General features: G+C 42.4%; 1 long non-coding RNA gene across 1 annotated transcript; it reads right to left on the bottom strand.

Annotated features, from left to right (window-relative positions):
* Positions 1–238: 238 nt before the first annotated feature.
* Positions 239–14,148, bottom strand: LOC141985863 (uncharacterized). Its single transcript, XR_012639041.1, has 3 exons — positions 13,715–14,148; positions 1,303–1,421; positions 239–1,205 (listed from the first exon to the last, which is right to left on the bottom strand). It is a non-coding gene; the product is annotated as an uncharacterized LOC141985863 (long non-coding RNA).
* Positions 14,149–14,482: the final 334 nt, after the last annotated feature.

Raw genomic sequence — 14,482 nt, 5'->3', positions numbered from 1 at the left:
TAAAAAACCCAACAGATTGTTGACAATAAAAGTACAGATGCTTATAAACAGACATGACAGCTATAACATTTGATATGACAACTAAGACAGAAGGTGTCCCTCTGAGGATTAGCTGCTGAAAAGCAGCTCAAATTTACTAGCATGAAGTCCTTTGGCAAAAGTGCTACTGTCAAGGAAAGATCTCACATCACTTGTTATCTGGGTCATGTAATAATTATCCAAGGTAGAGAAGAGGGTTAGGATTAAAAACGCTGAAATATAAATTATAAAAGGGGGAACAATAATAAGAGGCAGGTTATTAAATAAAGAACTACTATTTCTTTGTGCTGCTATTATTGTATTGCGGTAGTGCTAAAAGGCCACACTAAGGATCAGCCCCACTGTAAGGCCCCACATGTCTAGAAACCAGGCCTTCAGAGCTACCAGGAAACTAATATCTCCAGGCTGCTACACAGCAGCTGTTGTAACTAGTTTGTGCTCCACTTTCCATGACCCTCTATGGACACAGACCACGGAAAGTTCCACCTCAAGGGTTTGACGATAGAAGCCCCATGGCTCCTGATTGGCTCCATGCCCTATATAAATCCAAGAAGTAGATGGATAACAGTATAGCTCTTCTGTAGCTACTATGACTGTTTCTGTGCCTTGCTCTTGAATTCCTTGCTTGACCTTGGCTCGATTTTGACTCCTGACTCAGAATCTGAAACCTGACTTGGACTCTGACCCTTGTATCGACCCTGGCCTGGATCTGATGATGAACTTCTTGGCTATTCCCGGCCTCAGGTTTGCCCCTGCTCTGACCCTTGGCTCTGACTGCCCTTCTTGGGATTCTGACACCCTCATTCTGCTGGCTCTGCAAAAAAATAAAGGAAGACATTGAGCTACCCAAAGTGCTCAGGGCCAGATTTCCAATTAGGCAGAGTAGACACGTGTCTAGGGGCACCGGCATTCTAGGGGTGCCTTACACCTCTAAAACTGTGTGCAACACAAAGGCCAGCTGTGGGGGTGGGGAGGGCAGAAGATGATGTGCCTAGGGGTGTGTAAGGTGGAAATCCAGCCCTGAAAGTGCTCACTATCTAAGGGCTCAGTCCTGAACTGAGAACCTCGTGGATGGATCTGTGTGCCATCTGGACCCCCACTGAAGTCACAGGGCTCCATTCATGTCCAGGCGTCCACTTGCATAGCTCTCAGCACAGCATTGGAACCTAATATAATACAAGATGCAACAAGTGAAAGTAACAAAGAAGGGGCAAGAAGATGAGGCTAATAGTAATAAGATCACATGTGTACATATGCACTTACCTAGCCTAACTTGATGGTCCTGAATTAGTTTATTTGATTAATATAAACATCCATAATCCCTGCTGGCTCTCCACCTTGGCATTGTCAACTGGTAATTATTGAGGGTGTCATTGCAAAAGCTGGAAGGATTGGAAAGAGGACAGTTTAGTAACCTTACAGACTAGCTCTAAGAGTTTATTTCATGCATAAAGGGCTGTGCAGAAGAAAGCAAGAATTTACTTTATATCATGACCTTTTACAGATCCTTTAGAATTCTTTGGATGCATCTGGTCCTGCATTAGTGTAATGGACATTAACACTGACCATTAAAAAGCACAGCTGTTTGTACTAGCCTAAGATTTCTGTTAATACTTTTCATGGTAAAGAATGTATTGAGAATAATAAATAGTATTAAATGATGTTCTTGGTTTTAAAACTGTAGTGATTTACCTTGTGAAAGGAATTTGGCTTGCTGGTTGCGAACATGCGTGTTGCTGAGGTGGTCAAGGGAGCACGAACTGAATTTAATGAGAAATGCAATTTGTTAACAGTATAAAGATGTTAAGGATAAATGTGACCTTATTGTGACCCCTAAGTGAAGGGCCTCAAAACATCTGTGAGGGAAAACCAGGGTAACAAAACCATGGGTAATAAGCAGCTGCTGCTGCTGCTGCTGATAAAGAATAAATCTTGCCAAACTAGATTTTTTTGATACACTAACAAAATTAGTTGCAGGGAAAGCAGTGGATGAGATATACCTATATTAAGAGCACATCTTCACTGTTCCGTTTCTCTTTCTCCCTCACCCTTTGGAGACAGCCTTCTCAGAAACCCAGACTTTTGTCTCCAAATAGGAGTCCTTCTCCTCTCGTATAAAGTGCCTTGTTATCTCCCCTCTCTGCCTCCTTGGAGTCTTCCCCAGTTATACATTTGAGATCATTTTGTACTGCCCCCTGGGATCACTCTCTCTTCCACAGATGTCTCTCTTCTGAGGAATATATAACAGACTTTTATGAAATGACTGTTTATATTTCCCATAACAGTCCATTGTTGCATATGCTGCATTGGACAAAGTTTGTATTTAACATTTTTTCTGGACTCCTTTTACAAAGTTATTTTTCAAGTGTCATGTACTGGTAATAGTTTTATCTCCGCCCTCATTTACATTGTCCTATTCCAAGGGCCATCAGTTCTTTGTTCTAGTTTAAGGTCTATGTTTTACTAATTTTTACGATTTGTAAGAGTATCATGTAGAGCAGTGGTTCCCAAACTAGGGGTGCTGCTTGTTCAGAGAAAGCCCTTGGCGAGCCGGGCCGGTTTGTTTACCGGCTGCGTCCACAGGTTTGGCCGATCGCAGCTCCCAGTGGCCGCGGTTTGCCGCTCCAGGCCAATGAGGGCTGTGGAAAGCGGTGGCCAGCATGTCCCTCGGCCCGCACTGCTTCCTGCAGCTCCCATTGGCCGAGAGCAGGGAACCATGGCCACTGGGAGCTGCGATCGGCCAAATCTGTGGAAACGGGCAGGTAAACAAACCAGCCCGGCCTGCCAGGGGCTTTTCTTGAACAAGCGGTGCCCCTAGTTTGGGAACCACTGATGTAGATGCCCTTGGTAGCACTGGAGTCCTATTAGTATGAGATAAGCCCTAAAAGATTACAATGAATTTAACACAAGATACAACAAGGATGTGTATCAAATGGAAGGGAAGGAGACTCAGGTAAGTGATTGAAAAGATTAGCTGATGGTTTTCTCAGCTCATCTGGTTTGTCAATGGATTTGCTGGCTTGCTTGCAGGTGCCAAATGTTTGATATTGTAGAAGTTCTCAACCTTTTTCTTTCTGAGGCCCCCCCCAACATGCTATAAAAACTCCATGGCCCACCTGTGCTACAACAACTGGTTTTCTGCATAGAAAAGCCAGGGTCAGCGTAAGGGGGTAGCAAGTTGGGCAATTGCCTGTGGCCCAATGCCACAGGGGACCCTGCAAAGCTACATTAGTCAGGCTTCAGCTTCAGCCCCAGGTGGTGGGGCTTTGGCTTTCTACCTCGGGCCCCAGAGAGTCTAATGCTGGCCCTGCTTGGAGGCCCCCCTGAAACCTGCTCATGGCCCCTAAAGGGGCCCCCAGACCCCTGGTTGAGAACCACTGTGATATTGCACACTGTTGAACTCCTATCCCTTGGTAGCCAGCCGGGAGAATGAAAACACAGGACTCTTTGTCAGGCATGGTAGGTTTGCATGGGTAGAGGCTAGTGACCAATAGGACCAGCAAGCAGCCGTGGCAGTGGGAGACATAGCCAAAGCAGTGTGGTCTTTATCTTCAGCTCTTGAAAATTGTGGCCTGGCAGGGTTTCCTCTCCCCCCAGTCTTGTGACTCCTGAGGAGTTCCTTGGCAAAAAAGAATGGGAAACTCACCAGTAACTTCAGAAGCAACAAATGGGGTTCTGTTATGCAAATAGGAGTATGCAAACTGGGAATATATTATACAAAACCTTATGCAAACAAAAAATCACCCCATTCCAGGAACTTCTGGATCAGTAAATCCAGTAAATGGGGGGAGGGATAGCTCAGTGGTTTGAGCATTGGCCTGCTAAACCCAGGGTTGTGAGTTCAATCCTTGAGGGGGCCATTTAGGGATGGGGCAAACATTGGGGATTGGTCCTGCTTTGAGCAGGGGGTTGGACTAGATGATCTCCTGAGGTCCCTTCCAACCCTGATATTCTATGATTCTATGAAATCTGTGGATTCAAAAAGACATCCAGTCAGTCAGCAGGTCTGTAAGTGTTTTCTTGATCATGAGTCAGTCCATGGATATTATCTGAACCATCCTACAAGAATCCAGAACCAATTTTTTTTTTAAAATGCCAGACTAGCAAATAATTGAAACTGAAATAATAGGAAAACACCAATCCCACTCAATCATTCATGCACACACAGGAGCAGTCCTTTATTCTGCAGACAGATGCTTAACTTCCCTTTTTATATTTTGGCATTGTGGCTGAACTCTGAGCAACATTTGACACACAATATTTGGATGAAAGGTTAGACTTAAAGTCTGTCTTAAAAATCCCAATTCTGGCACTCTATTTTCACTTACAGGCCTCCCTTTGGCTCACAAAGGTGCTTAAGGACATGTATAGTTAGGTTAGACACATTCTTAAGAATCTAAATGAATGAAGGCCTTACAGATTTGTTGTATGGGATATTGCATGCATAAACAATATGGAGCTGCAATCAAATGTAATCATTATGAATTTGATGGAAATACAGAACTCCACTGCAGTTTAGGGCAGTATACATTGAAGTAATGTCATATAGCTAAGTAATAGCCTCTCTCTCTCTATAGCTCTAGAAGAAAAACCTTGAAATACTGCATTTAGCTCTGGGCACCTCACCACTGGAAAGATATTAACAAGTGGAAAGGTGCTCAGAGAAGAGAAAAAAATCAAATCAAATCATTGCTTCAGAGATTGACTTAAAAAGAAAAGGCATATATTGCTTGACTTTCAAACATGTTAACGTCCAGAGCTCCCACCGAAGTCAAAAGGGGTTGCTATTGCTCAGAAACTCTGGAAACCACATTAATAAAATATCATATTTCTAAGAGGAAAATACTGGGGGAGACATGATAGTATTTTACAAATATTTGATACATATGAACCCTGAAGATGGAGAGGGACTATTTACAAGGGGGTACAACTAACACCAAAGGGATGAAATTAAGAATGGAAAAAAATTGGAAAGAATAGCAAAGATACATCCTTAGAGTCAAATATATTCGACTGTGGCATAGTCTCCCAATAAAAGTGGTGGGGGTCCCACTTTTTGGAACATTTAAAATCAGTGTGGACAAGACACTAGCAAATGTATAAGAGGGAACAGTTGTTTCTTGACAGAAGAATAGAGTAAATGACCTCAAACGTTTCTAACTTTTATGATTCTTCTAAGTTGATATTTAAAAAAAAACAAACAAACACAAGGTGGGGACAAGGATAGTAATGTTACCTGAGCTTGAAAATTGTTCTGGAGGATCCTTCAGACAAACTAAATCATGTTTCTTTCTGGCATTGTGACATAGTTTGTCAAAAAGTGTGATTTCTATCATTTATGTAGCACCACATAATCTGGAGAATTGCATGATTCTAGGTAAGGTGACAACTGAAAATGTTCTTTTTTCACTGAGCAATACCTGAGAACTTTCTAAACTCAGAAGGAGTCTGAGAAATTCAGATTCACTTAAACACTGTTTATATAGCACCACATAATCAGATAAGATATTTAATTCCAGTTTCTACTTTCTAAGTAATATAAATCACCATTTGTCTTCAACAGATAAATAAGGGAAGGGAAGTCCTGAGAATTCTTATATGATTAATATTGCTAGAGACCTAGTTCCTCTTATTAAAACCCACTTATGGTCTGATCCAACTCCGAGTGAAGTCAATAGAGAGACTGCATTGACTTCCATAGTCTTTGGGTCTCTGAGCCTAAAGGCTTGAATAGTATTGGGTAAAATTGCATTTGTCCATTATTTGAGGGCAATATCTGGTAGATGAAAATAGTATATAAGAGCTAAGTGTAATAGTTCATTATTTCTACTTCTCATGCCAAATGAAACTCAGAAGTCTAGAAATGAGCAAAAATATGAATAAATAGTGATGGTACCCACATTGGCAAAGGGAGAAATGTAATGAGGGCCTGCAGACACAACTGGCCCCACTGCTATGCCTACAGCAGATCTCAAGTGTGGAGAGGGAAGTTAAAAGAAGGCCTCGCTAAGTTTGGGACTGACTACGGTGGGTGGAAAGCAGAGCTTGGCTTCTCCCTTGTGAGGGAAGTTTGGTTTTGGCCAAGAGTCAGGGATAGCTTGCTGCCTGGAGTAGCCTGCTGGTGGATGAGACGGTCTGGACCCATGGAGACTGACCAAAAGATTGACTGCATGAAGACAAGCCCTGAGTAGGACGGGGTCCGGCTGAGGACTTCTCGGGTGGCCCTGTTTTGAGTTCTTAGCATTCTTCTTATTTTGGGGCTTTAATACCCCAGAAGGGGGTGGGTCTCAAGTGTGTCTTAGCCAGAGGGCTAAAGCCCTCTGTACTGAACCCCATGAGAGGCAATAACTAATTGTCAAAGATCCTGTCACAGGATGAGCAGTGCCCCATTTGGTTACATGGGGGATCCACCAAGACAGACTCTGTCACAAGAAAGTTTTGAAAAGGTTTATAAACTTCTTTCAATCTCAAAAATGATGGGAAATATAAACTTTAATTATATGGTAATAGTAGGTTATAGGTCAGGATATATCTTGAACAGTGCTCAGTGATATGGCAAAGGACTCTGTACATCACCATAAAATAATTCCATTGTTCAAGTGGTATCTTGCCCGTCTTCAGCCTTATAAAACTTCATAAGGGCACCTCTTATCTTTGCTGGAGGAAGTGACCAAATGATTGGCACCATTCCCCATATTTTGAGGGACTCCCTTAAAGTTCAAGAATAGTGGACCACAGTTATAGCCGTACCCTTTGAAAACGGAAGGAGTCAAGCTGCCTCATGACAACTCATGTCTCATGGGTAGGATCAGATGCTAAAATAGGAAAAGAACATATTAAGAATTATTTAGATTAGATGTCTTAAAGACTGCACAGCCTGATGAAATACTTCCCAGAATACTTAAGGAACTATCTGAAGAGATCTCTGGGCCATTAGCAAGTATCTTTGAGAACTCATGGAGGATGGGAAAGATCTTAGAGGACTAGAAAAGGATATAGGGATATAGTACCTAAGGACAACCTAGGGAATTATAGACGAAACTGAATATGATTCAACAATGTAATACTATTGCGAAAAAAGCTAAAATCATTCTGGGAAGTGTTACCAGAAGTGTTGTAAGCAAGACATGAGAAGTAATTCTTCCACTCCACTCAGCCCTGATAAGGCCTCAGCTGGATTATTGTGTCCAGTTCTGGGCATCACACTTTGGAGAAGACGTGGACAAATTGGAGAAATTCCAGAGGAGAAACAAAAGTGATGAAAACATGACCTCTGAGGAAAGATTTTAAAAAATTGAGTTGGTTGTTCTGAAGAAGAGAAGCCTCAGGGAGGATGTAACTCTTCAAATACATAAAAATTGCTATAAAGAGGAGTGTGAAAAATTGTTCTCCTTAATCACTGAGGACAGGACAAATAGTAATGGGCTTAAATTACAGCAAGGGAGATTTAGGTTAGACGTGTTGGGGGAAGGACAGAGGGGATAGTTAAGCACTGGAACTAATTACCTAGGGAGGCTGTAGAATCTCTGTCATTTGAAGGTTTTTAAAAACAGGTTGACAAACAGTGTTGGGGTGGGGTAGATAATACTTAGTCCTGCCTTAGTGCAGGGCACTGGACTAGATGGCCTATCGAGTTCCTTCCGGTCCTACATTTCTGTGATCCCTTGAAGACTTTACTGGGGTTATCACTTGGGGATATACTCACTATGAAACTGACCAAACAACATGTTTACTGGTGGCAGCTAGATATGAGGTTTGAAGACTTGTGGAAAAGACAAGAGCCCCGTGATTGTACTGGGTGGTATAGAAAATCTGTGACATATTCTCAATGGAAAAAATTGATAGATGACTTCAAAGAGAGAGTTGGTACCTTTTAATCAAGTGTGGCTGCCCCTTCCAGAATTTGATGAAAAGATCATTCAAATGTAACCAGAGAATAAAAGGTTTCTCTGTATAAGAAAATCAGAACTTCTCAATACATACTGAAGATTAAAGATGTATTTTTAAGCATGTTGAATGTGTTGCATTTATTAGATCTTTCTTTGAGATCACATTGAACAGTCAAAATGAAAATGTTTCTTTATGTTGTATCTTTTTGTGCATGGATTTTCTTCAAGCATAAAATAAAATGGTCTTTTGAAAATGATTGTGTTTCAATCTTAGTTGAAGAATTGAGTAAAAGCTGGGGACAGTCTTATATTCTGGCCAAACTGTTTGCTTTTCTTATGTGGAGCTAATGTGGAAGAAATAATAATCTATCTTTAAAAAAAAGAAAAGGAGTACTTGTGGCACCTTAGAGACTAACCAATTTATTTGAGCAGAAGCTTTCGTGAGCTACAGCTCACTTCATCGGATGCATACTGTGGAAAATACAGAAGATGTTTTTATACACACAAACCATGAAAAAATGGGTGATTATCACTGCAAAAGGTTTTCTCTCTCTCCACCCCACTCTCCTGCTGGTAATAGCTTATGTAAAGTGATCACTCTCCTTACAATATGTATGATAATCAAGGTGGGCCATTTCCAGCACAAATCCAGATTTTCTCCCCCCCCCCCCCCCCGCCACACACAGACCCACTCTCCTGTTGGTAATAGCTTATCTAAAGTGATCACTCTCCTTAGAAAGTGTATGATAATCAAGGTGGGCCATTTCCAGCACAAATCCAGGGTTTAACAAGAACATCTGAGGAAGGGGGGGGTAGGAAAAAACAAGGGGAAATAGGTTACCTTGCATAATGACTTAGCCACTCCCAGTCCCACTGAGAGTTACCAAAAGAAACTACAGCATTTGCTCAAGAAACTCCCTGAAAAAGCACAAGATCAAATCCGCACAGACACACCCCTGGAACCCCGACCTGGGATATTCTATCTACTACCCAAGATCCATAAACCTGGAAATCCTGGGCGCCCCATCATCTCAGGCATTGGCACCCTGACAGCAGGATTGTCCGGCTATGTAGACTCACTCCTCAGGCCCTACGCTACCAGCACTCCCAGCTACCTTCGAGACACCACTGACTTCCTGAGGAAACTACAATCCATCGGTGATCTTCCTGATAACACCATCCTGGCCACTATGGATGTAGAAGCCCTCTACACCAACATTCCACACAAAGATGGACTACGAGCCATCAAGAACACTATCCCCGATAATGTCACGGCTAACCTGGTGGCTGAACTTTGTGACTGTGTCCTTACCCATAACTATTTTACATTTGGGGACAATGTATACCTTCAGATCAGTGGCAATGTATACCTTCAGATCAGCGGTACCCGCATGGCCCCACAGTATGCCAACATTCTTATGGCTGACTTAGAACAACGCTTCCTCAGCTCTCGTCCCCTAATGCCCCTACTCTACTTGCGCTATATTGATGACATCTTCATCATCTGGACCCATGGAAAAGAAGCCCTCAAGGAATTCCACCATGATTTCAACAATTTCCATCCCACCATCAACCTCAGCCTGGTCCAGTCCACACAAGAGATCCACTTCCTGGACACTACAGTGCTAATAAATGATGGTCACATAAACACCACCCTCTACCGGAAACCTACTGACCGCTATTCCTACCTACATGCCTCCAGCTTTCACCCTGACCACACCACACGATCCATTGTCTACAGCCAAGCTCTGCGATACAACTGCATTTGCTCCAACCCCTCAGACAGAGACAAACACCTGCAAGATCTCTATCAAGCATTCTTACAACTACAGTACCCACCTGCAGAAGTGAAGAAACAGATTGATAGAGCCAGAAGAGTTCCCAGAAGTCACCTACTACAGGACAGGTCTAACAAAGAAAATAACAGAACGCCACTAGCCGTCACCTTCAGCCCCCAACTAAAACCCCTCCAACGCATTATCAAGGATCTACAACCTATCCTGAAGGATGACCCAACACTCTCACAAATCTTGGGAGACAGGCCAGTCTTTGCCTACAGACAGCCCCCCAACCTGAAGCGAATACTCACCAGCAACCACATACCACACAACAGAACCACTAACCCAGGAACCTATCCTTGCAACAAAGCCCGTTGCCAACTGTGCCCACATATCTATTCAGGGGACACCATCACAGGGCCTAATAACATCAGGCACACTATCAGAGGCTTGTTCACCTGCACATCTACCAATGTGATATATGCCATCATGTGCCAGCAATGCCCCTCTGCCATGTACATTGGTCAAACTGGACAGTGTCTACGTAAAAGAATAAATGGACACAAATCAGATGTCAAGAATTATAACATTCATAAACCAGTCGGAGAACAGATTCAATCTCTCTGGCCACGCGATTACAGACATGAAAGTTGCGATATTACAACAGAAAAACTTCAAATCCAGACTCCAGCGAGAGACTGCTGAATTGGAATTCATTTGAAAATTGGATACAATTAACTTAGGCTTGAATAGAGACTGGGAGTGGCTAAGTCATTATGTAAGGTAACCTATTTCCCCTTTTTTTTTCCTATCCCCCCCCCCCCCAGACGTTCTTGTTAAACCTTGGATTTGTGCTGGAAATGGCCCACCTTGACACCTTGATTATCATACACATTGTAAGGAGAGTGATCACTTTACATAAGCTATTACCAACAGGAGAGTGGGTTTGTGTGTGTGTGGGGGGGGAGAAAACCTGGATTTGTGCTGGAAATGGCCCACCTTGATTATCATACACAGTGTAAGGAGAGTGATCACTTTACATACGCTATTACCAGCAGGAGAGTGGGGTGGGGGAGAGAGAAAACCTTTTGTAGTGATAATCACCCATTTTTTCATGGTTTGTGTGTATAAAAACATCTTCTGTATTTTCCACAGTATGCATCCGATGAAGTGAGCTGTAGCTCACGAAAGTTTATGCTCAAATAAATTGGTTAGTCTCTAAGGTGCCACAAGTACTCCTTTTCTTTTTGCGAATACAGACTAACACGGCTGTTACTCTGAAACCACTCTATCTTTAAAGTACTAAGAACATATCCAATTCCTTAAACTAATTTCTTTTAATTTTTAAAAGGGGATAATAAAAATATTCCGGATGTGTGAATGCCTGTGTATATTTCCCATACACCTTACCTTGGGCTTGCTGAACTTTATGGGCAAGAGAGGGACTATATCTCATTCAAAAACATCTCCTCCTTTAGTTGTACTCTGAAGAAATCGCAAATCGCAGCAAATTGCAGCATGAGCTAATGTCAACTCCCTTTTGTAATGCAATTTTGGAAGTGCTATGGAGTCTGTTCTTTCAGGGATGATGGAAAATAAGACCTATGAGTCATAAGTTCTGCTGTACGTCTGGTATGGGGGAAAAAAAGGGCTGCTAGCAGCCTGGATAACATCTAACTGCTCAACTTACATGTTTGACTCCCGCCCCATGTTGCCCTATTTCTAAAACAATCCTTTTCTCCCCCTTGATGAGGCAAGTGACAAAATTTCATACAAACTCTCAATCCTTTTTAGACTTTGTTCTCTTGTTTGATGCTCTCATATCATATCACACAATACTGCCCAGCTGTCTGCAGTCATGAGGCAGTAAAAAACATTTTCAGAACTAATTCATTTGCATACATGCAGCAACTTTTGACTTCCCTTTACTGTACAGCTTCTGTCAGTGTGGTGCCAGCACACTCAACTGTGTCCTCCCAGGCAGACTTTCCAAATATTGTTCTGTTGCTATGTCTATTAATCTCTACTGGTCCTGGACTTGCATCACCAGTCTGTCAAGTACTAGTGAAGATGTATGGCTTGCTCCCTTAAGGAACAGGATTCCCTAGGCTGGTTCCTTTCCCTTCAACTCTCCCCCCGCCCCATCTATCCAAAAAGAGCAGTCTTCACAGCTCCATATTCTGCAATAGTACTCTTATCTAGGGGTCTGTGACGGGGTGTATGAACCCCACGGTGGTGAAGTGAGAGTTAAGGAGTTGCTCTGGACACAGGAAGCCCCACCTCGCTGGGTACATGCGCTGTGGAGGCAGAGTCCAAAAGGGAGCAGCTCAGTTCAGTCTGGGCAGACAGAGGAGGAGAGCAGTTGGGTGTTACAGCCTCCTGCAGAGAAGCTGCAGAGGCTCCAACAGGCCAGCACCAGGCCCTTACGGTCAAGCCGCTGCAGACCCTTCAGCCATGGGGCCCGAGAATGACAAGCCACCACAGATAGAGGGAGACCCTCTACAGAGTAACCAGAGAGAACTCCAAAAGGGACCCTAAGACAGACTAGTGGCACCAACAGAGGAACCAAAGCTGGGGTAGGAAGTGGCCCAGGGAACAGATGTAGGGGCACCTGCCCCCTCACTCACATATTTTGAATTGTTTTTGAGCCCTCGGCTGAAACCTGGTGGAGTATGTCTGGGTTCCCCTACCCCAGCCACTGACTCTCTTGCTACTGGGCTATATGACCGTGGACTCTCACCATTGGGCAACACAGCCATTGAATCCAATGGCAGATAGGTGCCTAGCAGGAGTTTCAAAGGCACCTAGTGTCTATCTGTATGAATATGAATTCAGTTGCCTAAATACCCTTAAAAATCTAGCCTTAAATTGTGCCTATCTTTCACAGGCACAATCATGTCTACAGGAGTCTACTTTGGGTTTACAGCTCCTTCTACTCTCCTGTTTTAGTATGACTACCCCAATGGAAGCTTTGATTTGGTCCAAAAAATCAGATTTTTTAAAAGATACATCCTTTTCCAAAACAGGTTTACTGAATCCCTGACTAAAACTTCTATAAAATAAAAAGCTCACAAAGAGGTTACAAAGTACTAACACTTCTTACCAGTTAAAATTTTAAGTATTTATTCCATGATGTTACCATCCAGTGACCTCTGTTAAATTAAACTGCTAACACGGCTCTAGGGTGCTATGGTAACAGGTCGATTTGATTCGCATGCTATCTGGGTAACTATCTACTGAAATGCTGCATAGATGTAACCCAATTATTGGTCGCCACCATCTTTTTTTTTTTTTTTAAACTGTGTGTAGCTACTGTATTATACCAGCAGATTTCTAATTGCTTCTAACAGGGTTTATTCTCCTTAGCCCTGATATTCATTCCATGTGCTATGGGAAGAAGGGAGAGAAACTCCTGGGATAGCAAACCAAAATAAGCAAACACCCTGATGATTTTAGATGTTAAATACAAACATTAATTATACAGAAGATTTCTCAATCCAAGTATTACACTGTGCCCCGGTATTGCACAAACATTTTTCCATAGTACAGCACTTTGAATGTGTACTGTAAAGTGATATGTATATGCTAAATCATGGTGATTTCCCTTTTTATTAAGGATCATTGAAAACATTTTAATCTGACTAGCATACTTTGAAGAATAATAGCAATGCAGTAAAAGTGCTGTTGTGGCGCACAAGCATTACAGAGCTGGAGATGCTGGCACTACGGAAAAACTATCTAGAGAAAAGATCTGCCTGCCACAAAAGAGTTAACCCCCACCCCCCCAAACCTCCTGCTCTGTGGCTGTCAATGCTGGCACTGATTAGCTAGGAGGTCTCCCTCCAGTGTGTCCCACCCTTTCTACCCCCGTTTTTGCTGTTGTTGTAACACTCAGAGCAGACAGGATTGGACCACAGGCTCAACCTAAAGACCAAGGATCAAGCCCCAAATTTGCATGCATCTTAACACATTATATAAACCAAACAACATAATGGATGAGACACTCACCTGGTATAAATCAATGCAGCTTCATTGAAATCACTGTGATTTACACTGGCCGAGGATCTGCAAAAATAATTTTGCATCATTTAACATACATTGCAATAAACTGCATTTTTATCTTCCTTGCTTCTATTGTCTTCTACTTTATTTTCTTTCCTACATTTTCTTTCCAACTACTCTGTATTTTGTTGTAGCAGTTCTCACATCTCTTGCAGTGTCTCTTTTCACAACTCTCTGCTATGGGTAGGAGCATCTGTGTTATAACATGTGTTTTAATTGGCCTTTGGGAGATTAAAAAAAAAAGGCCCAATAGCTGTTAGCCTAGGTATTTTAGCCTTACATCCTTTCTTACTCAAGACAGTTTTTTTGTATATATTTGAACATATAGACTACATGCAGTTTATGCATGGAGCTCTCAGGACACTAAAACTTCCATTGATGATGATGATATAATCAGTGATACCACTAGACGTGAAATAATGAATATTCTGAACTGCTTGTGGGCACCAAAATAATTGCTGCTTTGTCGATATGTACAATGAGTGGTCCACAAAAATACGTGTCAGATGTGCTGTGTTTCTCTGCCTAATTAAAGAGACACAGTGAAGAGCTGTCAGCAGCAAGAAATGACCACACTTGAGAACTATGCCTTTTTATACCAGATGGTAGCTGCTATAGATGAAGAATCAGAAATGAAGCTGATCAACCTGGTGTTTAACTAGAGTCTGCAGCTGTGGACACTGAACATGTCTCACTTCCTTTAAGTCTACCACT

This window comes from Natator depressus, chromosome 4 (genome assembly GCF_965152275.1).
Source record: "Natator depressus isolate rNatDep1 chromosome 4, rNatDep2.hap1, whole genome shotgun sequence".
NCBI lineage: Eukaryota > Metazoa > Chordata > Testudines > Cheloniidae > Natator > Natator depressus.
This window is presented reverse-complemented; position numbering and strand designations above follow the sequence as displayed.